This window comes from Heterocephalus glaber, unplaced genomic scaffold (assembly GCF_053883595.1).
Source record: "Heterocephalus glaber isolate CG9 unplaced genomic scaffold, H.glaber_assembly_v1.0 deba00001606, whole genome shotgun sequence".
In the NCBI taxonomy this organism is placed as follows: Eukaryota; Metazoa; Chordata; class Mammalia; order Rodentia; family Bathyergidae; genus Heterocephalus; species Heterocephalus glaber.
Window position 1 is genome coordinate 3,843,463 of NW_028258377.1, and position 12,956 is coordinate 3,856,418.

Genomic DNA, 12,956 nt, shown 5'->3' on the forward strand with positions numbered 1-12,956 from the left:
ACTGAGCTGAATTCCTGGCTCTAAAGATCTGTTTTTGAAAGGCAAAGTAAATATATCTGTGTTATAAGTTATGAGATTAAAATTGTTTATTGGAAATTATAGACATGATTAGAGCTCTACAACATACTTCCTGATGGTTAGAGATATATCTAATTGAACACAATCTGATGAATTTTATACCTCCTAAACAATAAATTCATTTGTCCAATATTTGAAATCAGGGGTTAGGGTTTCATAGAAAATGTAAATGATTATGTTCCCCTGAAGTCAAGTGTTCAGGATATTTTGAGGTTTATAAGTGTGTGTCCAAATTGAAGAAGATTTAATGAATATGAAGAATATGATTCTGTTTAGATCAAAAATAATGGAAGGAGGGTAGGATTCTTTTATGTTAAAGGAAAGTGATGTTTGGAGGTGCTGGCAATCTTCTAGTTCTTAAAGTGAGTGAACTTCACAAGTGTGTTCAATTTTTGGGTCTTTATGATTTCTGCATGGTTTGCATGTGTACCTTGCTTCAGTATAAAAACCTCTGTGGAATCTAAATTCTGCAAGTTCAGGGAACTAATTTCAGGTAAAGTCAAGTTGATGAAGCAGGTTTTTTATATAGTATTATAAGTGTGAAAAGTACCATGACCTCAAAAGTCATTAAATCTTACATTTTATACTTTGAAGCTCATAGATAAAAAGTCCAACATGAAATAAGACAATCTGCATAATCCAACATAAATAAGACAATTCCCTGGGGTCTTAATGAACTCAAGGAGAGAAAGGAGATTTGAAAATTTCTTTTACTAAAATATTAATGCCAATATTTAATCAAGCATAGCACCTTTGTTCAGAGGTTCCAAATTTCTAAAATTTTTTGGTACCAGAGATTGAACTCAGGACCTTGTACTTGCAAGGGAGAGATTCCAATTTTTATGGATCATGGTATGGTGGTGAAATGTTGACTCTCCACTATTATTTGAATATAAAGTTTCCATATGTTGTCTCAAATTATTCACTTCTTGACTGAATAAGTATGGGACTTAATGGAAATTAAGGCTACAACATGGAAGTGAGGGTTATTGTACTTTCAAATGTGGAGATACAGTACAGCTACAAAAGTCCAGAGAGAAAATTTAGATAAGAACTAATAAGTACAATTACCAACTTGATGCCTTTTGTGAAAAGCTTTATGAATTTTCATTTTATTTCCTTTCAGATCCACTTAGCTTAAATATAGCTTAAGTTACAGCCAGCTATGATGTATCAGCCATTTTCTGGGGCATATTCCCAGAATACTTTTAATGAAGGTCAGGGAGAATTTTGTCCTTTTATAATTTATACTGACTTTTATGCAAAATCTGCTTGGCTTGTCCTAGAAGCTACTTGCGCTGTGAATTTATATAACTGGCATCTTACCTGAGTTTCTTTATAATATTTTTGAGGGGTCAGTATGTAAATCAATACACGACTATACTAGACAAAAAATTCCAGAACTTTTACAATGGGAAAAGCTCTTCTCAGTGTGAGATAAAATATTTAATTGAAATTGAAAAAACTTGATATGAAAATTAAAACTACCACAATTCAAGATGTAAAATGTAAAGAATACATCGTATACACCGAAATAACATAAAAATCAGGACAAAGACCAATTGTGAAACAATTATGTTAAGAATTAATATTACTAATAAAGGAAAACAATCAAAATCAAATATTAGTCACAAAAAGTCTAACAGGAAAGTGACTAGCAGTCAGGCAATAGTTAACTGAAAGAGGAATATAATTTGCCAACGTATGTGAAAAAATATGCTTAATTGAAAAAATATGAGATGTCAGATTTCATCTGTTAGAGAAAAGATTGATGATATACACTCATGGAAAAATACAATTTATTGATAAAAGTATATTTTGGGAACACTTATAGTTAAAAATATTCACCATTCTTTGTCTTAGCACCTGTAATTCTAAGGAAAATATTAAGGGAAAATTGTACATCTGGGACAAAGATTTACCAACGGGATAGTGATTATTATGAGTAATAATGACATTAAGTATAATAAAGGAAAACGTGATGACTACCCAAAGAGTTCAGAAATGAAAAGAAAAACACTTCTTTACCAGGCACAGAAAGGCTGTGTACTCTGCTTCAGTCCCTACTTCTGCTTTAAGCCCTGTACTACTGTCCTCTACCTTTCCTCTCAATCTCCCTGTCCTAAAAATCTCTCCCCAGTATGCTGAATATTTTCTGAATGAATACATCATTGCTAGACTCTCTTCACCTGCATATTGTGTGCTCAGCTTTCAGAACTTTTTTTCCCAAGCCCACCAGTCTTAACCATCCGTGATAATTTAGGAGCGACTTCTTTTCTTTCCATGTACAATCTCTTTTTATCTTCTGTATTTTAAGTTCAGTGAAGGCAGAGATTGTTTTGATGAGTCTGACCCTGGCTGTCTCCCTGCACTTAGCATGATGACTAACACCTATTAGGCACTTATTATATGTTTGATGAATTAATTAATGAGATTTCTTTGTTTCTATACAATCGAATCATCGTATTTATTCACTATAATGACTATAATAGTACATTCAACAATTCATCCCTTACAGTGATGTCATAGCCTATTTCATGACCTGAGAAAGTAGTTCATGATACAGAACTATCTAAACGCGCTTGCTTTTCTACCTCCCACCCCTACTTTTAAGTCTCAAGAGCACTATAGGATTAAGTGTGAATTATGTCATTAGATACCATTGAGGTCAGTGATCACAAGAACCTTGGAACTGCCACATATTCTATTAAATTCTGGATTCTAATCCACCCAGGACTCTGAACATAGCTTTTTTTTATAACTCTCATTTCCTTCCTTTCCTGAACTCTCTCAGTTTTTCACTGTACTCCTCCAAAGCCAACATCAGCTATCACTGAACTCTATAAACTCAATGTTCCCTTCTTCCTCTGTCCTAATGAAAACCTGGGTTTTCTTTGAATCAACTCTCCCACCAAAAGCCCTTTCAAGCCATAATTTTTGTCCTCTTATATCCCTCATACCCTTGGATTTAAAGTGGAAGAGACTGTTTATTAATGTTTTGAGACTTTCTTCCCAAACACCTTCAGCATTGAATCTCAGGTCACTAAACCATACAATTTGATACCCCTCCATTATTTGCCAACCTACACACCACCCTTATACATACCTTGAAGATTGTATGCCCTAGATCCTCGAGTGCCACTGTCTCTCCGTGTTCATATTCTAGGTAGTATAAAACTTAGGGCTGCAATGTTCAATCATCTCAACTTTAAATACCTACTGTAAGTAAAGACCTCTGAACTTCCAGTTCAAATTTGCCATTTAAACCTATCAATTACTTGACCCCACCAAGAAGTATTTGTGCATTCTATTCATTGAGTTTTATCCTTAGTTTAAATTCCATAACTCTTCATTATAATCAGTTTTTCAACAGAACTGAAATTTCTCACCCATATTACTTTTATGTTATTTGTTTATCAGGGATTCAATTCTGGCTAAATCTAAGTGTAACAAGTTGTAAAAATAAAATCAACAAAAATTGCTCCTGTTGTCTCATTTTAAACTCATGGTCACTAATCTCTACTTTTCTAGGTGATGGTTTCCTTCTTGCTTTTTGTGTTCTGAGGTGTTATCAACACTCTCCTCACTTGATTCATGGTGTAATTTTATTTATAAGGCAAAAACTGGAGAAAGAAGACTAAAACTTTCCAAAGTGTCCACTACCATATCAACCCCACCCACCTCTATTTAGACATTAGGTCTGTTTTCCCTGTTAGTTTGGCTTATTTTTCTGTTTCTCTTTGAGACCAACCTGTTTACTTGTGCAGTAATATGACCTCTCTTATCTCACTCCAGCAGTTCTCCATTCTTTCCTGCATGTTATTTTTTTCTTCTTTTCTACCAAATCCCTACAAACAGCATAACAGAAAAGCCACTATGTCCTCCAGATCAAAAAGACCTATCAATTCACAACCCCCTTCAGAGACCATCCATTTCTATCCTTTATGGTAAAGCTATTCCAGAACTACGGTTTTACTTTCTGTTTCTACTTCCAGCAACAGTGCATCCTTTTACTATCAGGGTTTTGCTACCTTGTCCCATAAAACCAGACTTATTAAAAAAAATTGTCTTCTAAAGTCATGAATGGCTTGGTTAATTGTATCACACATTTTTAATCCTGGACATATTTGAGAGAGAAATGTTACTACCTTGAGGCATTTGATATAGAGAGGGCTGTTCCAGGCAACTTAGGCATTTGGTTACACTATCAATGATTGCCAGGTTGCCAAATTTAGTTATGTAGTGTTGGAAACAGTTCATCAATACCTCATACTCATTTTATTCTTTTGGTTTCTAGATAACTTAGCTCTTGGTTTCTTCCCACCACACTCATCGACCCTGTTTCAGTCGCTTTGCACATTTTTCTCCCCTGTGGAACATGTATTCTGGACTTTCCTAGTATTCAGTCCTTAGTCCTCATCTGTCCTGTCTTCTTTTACTCACTGCCTTGATTGTGAATATGGTTAATCTCACATCTCCAGTCTGAAGGCTCCACTGAACTACAGGCTCATCTATCCAACTATCTGATGGACACCAATATTTGTGTGTAAATAGACCTCTCATGCTTAAATGGCTATTTCTTCCTCCTCAGACCTTGATGTCATCCTCAATTACACTTTTCCTCTAATATTGTACCATAGTATATTCCTACCATGTGTAATCCCCATCATCTGGTGAGCCCTTCCTTCTCTTACACAGATAATCGCAATAGTATCTCAGCAGATTTCTTTGCTTTTTGCCCTAGAGCCATCACCCACCCCCTACACACAATTTATTCTCAACACTGCATTCAAGACAATCATCAGATAAGCAGAGCATGTGACTCTTGGGCTCAAACACTTTAATGGCAAACCATCTCACTTAAGGGTACAATGCCAAGACCATTAGTGTCTTCTAAAGCCCTATGAGGTCACTCCACCCTTACTCTTCTCTTGCTACACTGGATTTTTTGCTTTTCCTAAATATATGTGGTATTTGCTTTTCTAAAATGCTCTTCCCCCAAGTTTTTGTATGTTTGGTGCCCTTATTTTTAAGCTTTTGTAAACAGCCCCTTGACACCAAGCCCTGACTGACCTATGTTAAACTGCGGTTCCATCATCTATTAACGTTTTGTTCTTTTACACTGTGGTATATATTTTTTAACAGTTGTCTTTCTATTTGTCTGTGATGAGCAACATCACCACACACACACACACACACACATGCACATGCATGCACACGCATGTGTACATACACCCCCACACACTGGTGTATCTTTTCCTGCAGTGTGAGCTCAGGAATATGAGAAATGTTACTTGCTTTTTCTCACTTCTTTTCCTTGTCTCCTAGAACAGTACCTGAAGCATAGCAGATAGGCAACCAAGGTGTATTAACTGAGTACACAGATAATTGATATAGTCTCACCTAATATGGAGTGGATCAGTAGTAAATATGACAATATGAGCAAAGGCAACTACTACTACTACTGTTGCTTTTTATACATAGCATTTTATCTTATATGCATGAAAGTTATAAAGGGAATGCAAAATTGTTAATAAAATTCTTTAAATGTCAAGATCATAGAGGTTTGTTATCTTTTTCATTTTTCTATTAATCTCCATTTTTGAAATTTTCTGATACAATCCTATGTCAATATAATAATAAAGGTAAATATTTTTAAGCAAAACATACTTTGTTTTTACAAATTGGACTATTATCCCCAAGTCTACAATGGACAATAGAATCTTCTTTTTGATTTTTTTGGTCCTCTTTCTATGATAAATCTCAGTTATCAGAAATTTCTTTTTCTTCTTCATTTTCTAATACATATATTATAGTGTGTGTATGTGTAGATTTGCTTAAGATTGTCTCTCCAGTTACATATTAAGTAGCTTTACAGTGTAGTAGGCTGCCTTTCAGATAAATTTTAGCTCTAATATATATGCTACCAACTCTTATTATCAGCCTTATCCTTCTTTCTTTGAACAAATACTTTTTTTCAAAAACAAAATATAATAATAGTCTTTGCTGTTCTATCACTGGAAGTTCTTTGTGGTTTTATGTACATAAGATGTTGCTATGAAAGAAGGCTTTTATTTTTCACATATGGTTTTGTAAACTGTCCCTCACCAAGCTATCACCCATGAAGAACTTGCTGAGAAGTCAGAAATTAAATATAGCTATTATACTTTTTCTGCTACCATATTTAATATCTCATAAGTCTTTATGTCTTTGCACCTCAAATAGTGCCATTGATACACTTCAGAACAGCACAAAAATAAGGAATACGAACTTCTCAAAGCTGACTTTCTAGTTTGCCTAAAGATATCAAGTAGACAATCTAGTGATGTTCAATGACCACTTTATATTTAATAACACAACTTCTTGTCATGACCAGATCTGATTTATTTCTAACTTTTTTTTTCAAACAGTAGCAGTATCTTCCTGATGAGCTAAAAGACTGTTTTGTAAGGAAAATTTGTTTTTTGTGTTTTATACATAAAGTGTCATTTATGAAAATGAGGCTAGAAGAACATTCCTTTCTCCTGCCTACATTTCCAAAAGAAATGGACATTTTAGGCTTTCTCTAGTAAAGTTGCTTACATATATTATTGTACATTGACTGAAGAAAGAGATCTGACTTATAGAGTGGTTTGGTTAGGAAAGGATGAGGTTTTTCACACAGGTTTTACTAAGATTAACTGAGCAAGGAATGCTGGTGATGGGGCTCAGTAGCAGCAATAAAAAAAAAATTGAAGCGATGACACTCTAAGTTAAAATTCTTGCTGAGTTTGTGTTTATAAAATTCTTTCAGGTGCTGTGGCTTGCTCTGACAATTGTGAACTGATTACAATCCTAGCAGATGTTTGATTACTACATTTTCTTGTCACCTTTCTTTCAAAAATACCTAAGATCAATTAGCCTTTCTTTTTATATATTTTCAGGGGTTTTACTAATATGCTTATATATTCCCTTCCTCTTGCTGCCTTCTCTAAGCAATGACAAGATACCCTAGCCAAGAATAAATTGACTTTATTCTCCCCACCAAAAGTAATATATTCTATCTTGGTAGATGACTTTCATTCTGAAACCTTTTCTTTCCATACTGAAATTTTTGACTGCACAAGGTTTTCTCCTTAGTGTCTGAGAAATTATCTAAAACTATGGATGGATGGTAAGATGACAATTTCTCCTTCATCAATTCAAACTTTATTTTCCTCTCTCCTTGTTGCCCACCCAAATGGTAAATTGTCCTTTATTGTATTTTCTGTTTTCTTTCTAAGACACTGTCTTGCTCATACATGACTGATCTGTTGCCTTTGCAGTGATAAGCTGCTAGTTTATGTGGAAGGCATCATTAAAAATGAGACCATGGCATCCTAGCCATCGCCAGGCTTAACTGTGTAAAGAAGAGTGGGAGTGTACATGTGTACGATTTACTAAGAATCAGTGAAGCCTCCATATTGTCACTGAGGAAACTTAGGCCAGGGAAACCAATCAGCTTCAAAAATCTTCCAAGAGAGGAGCAGACGTTAGAAGAGCAAGTCTATTTTGAGTAGTCACACGATAGTGATATTTCTTCAGACTTGGATGACAAAACAACACTCACAAGCTGCTTGTCTACATATGCAACCAAATACGTAAGTTAAAATTTTACCTCATTCCTCTTTTGTCACCACTTGACTTCAGTACTTAAAGAAGACTTGGATGGTCAGAAGACAGGCAGGAGGTAGGGGGAGAAGGAGAATTGCAGGCTAATGTGGAAAATCACTGGATTTTCTTGGCCTAGGATGCACTCTGCTTGTTCTTTGGGCCAATTGCCGAGGTTCCTTTTCCCCTTGCGTTGTTAAAAGAGTTATCAGTGAGTTCTCCCATTTCCTTATCTGTTGCTCTGAATAGACATTTTATTTTCAATTAATTGATTTTATTGCTACATTTCAGATATACATAATGATCACATTCATCATAGGGAATTATTACCAGTACATGAAATATCTTGAGTCTTCTTTTTTCCCATTCCCCCTCCCCTCCCTTCAACCCCTCTTTCTCTCCTAATTTACAAAAACTGTTTCCATTTTTTCTTTTCCTTTCCTTCCTTTCTCCCTCACCCTCCCTAGTTACCCTTCCAATTTGAGCATTTCCTTCCTTTTACATTTCCTCTTTTTGTTTTACTTTTAACATTTTTCTTGCAATTAGGATCTTGCATAGATACAAAGCTCGTTTTAGGAAAAGGATACATTTGAAAAATAACAATTCACAAGTAACAGATAACTCTAAACCTTGCTTTTAGTTTATGTGAAATGTTTGGTTCCTATATTTATCTAAACTCCTGCTGTGATTCTCTAAGACCAAAAAGAAAGACAATTTACAAGACACAGGCCTATTTACTGAAGCATTTCTAGCTTTTTTAAGGCCAAAAGGAAAAAGGGGGAAAAACCCCTCAAGAATCATAGTTACTCTGATTTCATCACTGAAATAAAGTCATTAAAGAATGCGAGAAACTTACAATAATAAAACAAAATCCTCCAGACTCCCAAATTTTCAATAGTGTAATAATATTCATGGTGAAAAATGATCTTTTCTTTGAAATTTAGTCACAATGTAAAATATAAAGAAAAATAAAATCTCACACTGAACTATACTTAGGCCATTTAAAAATAGCCACAAAGACTCAGGTTTTGCTTATAATATGACTTTGTAAGAATTGAAGATAATTGAATTTGGAAAGTGTCAGGCACTATTTATAAGCAAAACTAAATAGTATGAGCTTTTCAAGCTCAAATCTGGTTTAAGCTTGAATAAACTCAATTTACAAATTCATACCTTTTACTTGCTAAATAAAATGCATATGAGGGTATATGCTTTCATCAGCAACTAATTTGGAGTTTATATCTATGCATTCTGTTCTAGTTTGTCAAACTTATAGCAATACTTTGTGACCTTGAAGTAAAGGTTTGAAGGTGAAGGATGGAAATGAAAGCAAACAAATAAGGTATTTTGTCTCTTATCAGTGAGAAAATTTGTCTAAAAGTGTTAATGAAGAATAAAATATTTCAACACATTTTTTAAAAAAAAAATTACTTTGGGCTGACTAATGTAAGCTGATTTTAACTTATCCAAGTTCTAACTAGATGGTTTCATTACTAGAATTAAAATGCTCTAAGTATAATTAAAGTGGTGTTATTTTCTCTCCTGGGTGATGTGACATGATATAAAAGGCAAGCAAAATCCTTAAAAAGTAGCTCCAGAAACAAAGACATCGCTAGCCATGCGGATGAATGGAGAGAAAGCTGATGGGACTGACTGGAGCTTGTAGTTGGTTAGTATGAAATATAGTGAGTAGATAATGGATCAGAAGTCTTGCATGCCAGTAACAAAAAGCCAACATGATGACAGGGATCATTAGGAGGGCTGAGATGACTTGCTGACTTGCTCTTCTAATAACATTGCACAAAAGGAATTTACTATGTCAGGGAGTCTAGTTACATGGCTGCTGTAAACCTTGTGAACACCATTCACCTCATTATCAGCTAGGACTATTTTGTTTTATGAAGACCTTGTGCCTTTGTGCTGTAGGAATAGACAAATTAGAATGAGGTCCTTTATCAGAAAGTTGAGGAAAAATTCACATAACCCCACAAGAAAAGGAGGTGGTAAGAATGCTATGTAATAGGACTTATTTTTATTTTTCTAAGATTTCAAAAACTCAGTTCACTTGGTACTATTACTTGCTTCTCTCCAAAGATACCTTGTCTTGCTCATTACTGCTTTGCCGAACATATTTTCTCTAATATGTCTGCCTTTCCCTTCCTGTCCTTTGTGTTCAGGTCTTTTGCACAACTGAAAAGAGGAGCAGTAACTCTCTTCCCTCTATGGGCTCCTCTCTGAAGGTCCACTGGCATCCCAGGCTCCCAGCGCATCTGTGTTGATAGAAACCCACTGCTGAACTGGGACCTGTTTTGAGCCTGCTCAGCACTGACAGGGTCAAAATCTGGTCAAAGTTGCATGATGCTCAACTCTTGCAAGGCAATATGAAGTCATTTTACTTTAAGCATGAACTTACAAGTATGAGTGAGTTAATGTGTCAGGCAACCCTTAATTAATTAAAAGTCATAGGACTGGATACATAAGTTCTTCCTACTGACATCTCAGGCGACAAATGCAAATGCTTCCTGTGCAATTTCTGATGGAATCCCAAGAAAATCAGTTCCCACTTAGTCATAGCAGTGATCTATTATCATCCTGGACCATTAATGTCTTTCTTACCAGTTATACAATAACTAGTTTTCCCTCCTTACTACTCCTTGGTAGTAAGTTCCTATGGTGAAGTTACCTACATGTAACACTTTTTCTCAGGCACTGTCTTACGGAAGTATCCAGACTAAAATAGACTTCATTTAATGCTTCCTGGGTGAATGGGGTAATCTGAAATAGCTTTTCTCAAAAAGTTATGTAGAACACAACTTCACAAAGTTATTTTTTAAAGAAGAATTTTATTCTGGGGTAAATTTGCAAAATAGTGAATCTTATATTAAAGTGTTTGAAAAGTTCCACATTTAAATTTGCCTGTTTAATTTGACTGAATCAATAATTACCTTAAGGTTTGTGACCAATAAATTTTTAAAAAGAAATAACTATTATTAACCAATAACAATAGCAGTAACAACCACAAAACATATTCCATGAAATATAAGAAATGTGATGAATTTCTTAGTGCATACTTATTACTGGGAAGTCTCAGATCGTACATCAGGCTCAGAAAATTCTTGCATTTTACAGAGGTTTCTAATGTTTGGAGCCAATGAGTACATTTTCCTGTAGTCTCTCAAGGAAGGCCCAATTTTAATGATGGGAAACCTCAGCTGTATCTAACCAAGTACAGTCCAGTCTCTCTATCCCTTCTCCTTTTCTTTATCATTTTCTTTCCTTCTAAAATTTTATGGATGGAGAAAGTAATAACTATATAAAATAAATGAAAATATTATGTAAAAATCTGTCATTTTGTCAAAATCAATATTAATGCAGCAAGATGTGATTTTTAGACAGTATTGCTTTATAGATTAGGTATTTTCACACTTCTAGTTGGATAAGCATGTAAATTATAAATTGATTGGTTTGAGAAAAACATTCCCATTCCATCAATAATTCCTTCATTCCTCTTATAACTTTCTCTTTTGCTGTTATAAAGTTTTCAGATTTTCACAAAATAAGTATGCAATTAATATTAATAAATTCATTACTAGATTAAGAAATTTGCTAAATAGTATCAATTGTTAAATCTATTTTTCTGCTGAAGTAATTATATAGTAAATCTTAAAAATCATGGCATTCACACTACTTAAATATTGGATTTGCTAATAAAGACAGATAATTGAAAACACTACCAAGCACTTTGATCATATATAATAGTAATTCCTATAACATCCATTCCATCTTCAGCCTCTTCATTAAATCAAACAATTGCATATGTAAGGACACCGTTATATTTGGTAGTTTTAAAATTTCATTTACTTACATTTTGGTATTGCTGGAGATTGATCACAGCATTTTGTGCATGCTAATCACATGGTTTATCACTGAGCTACACTCCAATCTATATTTTATTATTATTTAAGTTTCTTTTAATTTACAACAATAACGTCATTTTGACTTTCATTCACTTTTGAAGAAACCAGATTGGTTGTTATGTAGAATGTCATACCTTTTGAATTTCAAATATTACTTCCTCTTGCTGCGATTGAGTGAGCCCTTCAATCTTTTTCACTTTCTATAAAACAGAAATAAAACAGAAAAGATCAGTTAGATTTAGGTTAGATACAGTAATGGCTCAATTCATGAATGCTTCTTTTCACAAACAATTCGGTTCTCAAACAGAAGCTTTCAGCAAAAGTTTGCTTCTGTTCTTGAAATCTGCATAGAGTGAAGCATACAACATGGCCATGTTCCGCACAATTGTTGAACAAATTAGGTTCATAAATCCAGGTATGGCTGTATTTTCAAGAGGATAGTTTTATAGGATATTTAACATCATAATATTTTATTTTATCACATTTCTATATGAAACATCATATTTTTAAGAAACACTGTGATCAGTATTGGAACTACCTTAGGAAGGGAGCCTTACCAAATCTTTCCCACAGAGCTCTTATTCTTCTACTTGCCAAGTTTTCTCAGTAGATATAGAACTCTTTCCATCTGGAATACAACTGTTAAAGCTATCTTTTCCCTTTAATCTATGAGGCTGTCTTGCTTCTCCATGTGTATATATATATATATATATATATATATATTTTTTTTTTTTTTTTTTTTTTTTTTTTTTTCTTTTTGGTACTGGGGATCAAACTTGGGTCCTTGCGCTTGAGCTAAATCCCCGGCCCTCCATGTATATTTTTAATACAAGTCCTTTTTTTATTATTTGAGTCATAAAGTTTCAAAGTCTATGACTCTTTTCTTCTTTTTCTTGAATACATTGATAAGGATGTTACTTGCTACCTTTCCTCTCATTGATGAAGCAAACTCATGATGTCTGGGATTCCAGAATTTAAAGTATGTGGACACATTATAACAATTTATTCCTTAATTATCTAATTATATTAATGAGAAAAGCCTTAGATCTACTGATTACTGGGTAGATTACCAGGTAAGGCATTTGTTATCCTCTTCACCAATTCCTATCAAACAGTCCAACAAATCATATGTTCCAGTAAGCACTTTCCTTTAATTTAATATTATTCTCAGTATAATTTTCTTCTTAGAACAGTCCCTATTTGTTTTTAGGTATAAAATTGATTTTTTACCTTTTGCCTTAATTCTTTGTTTCATGAATAAGATAGTACAGTTTCTTCACAGGAAATAACGTATCAATAGCCTGAACATATGGTGGTTAAATCCAAATGCGC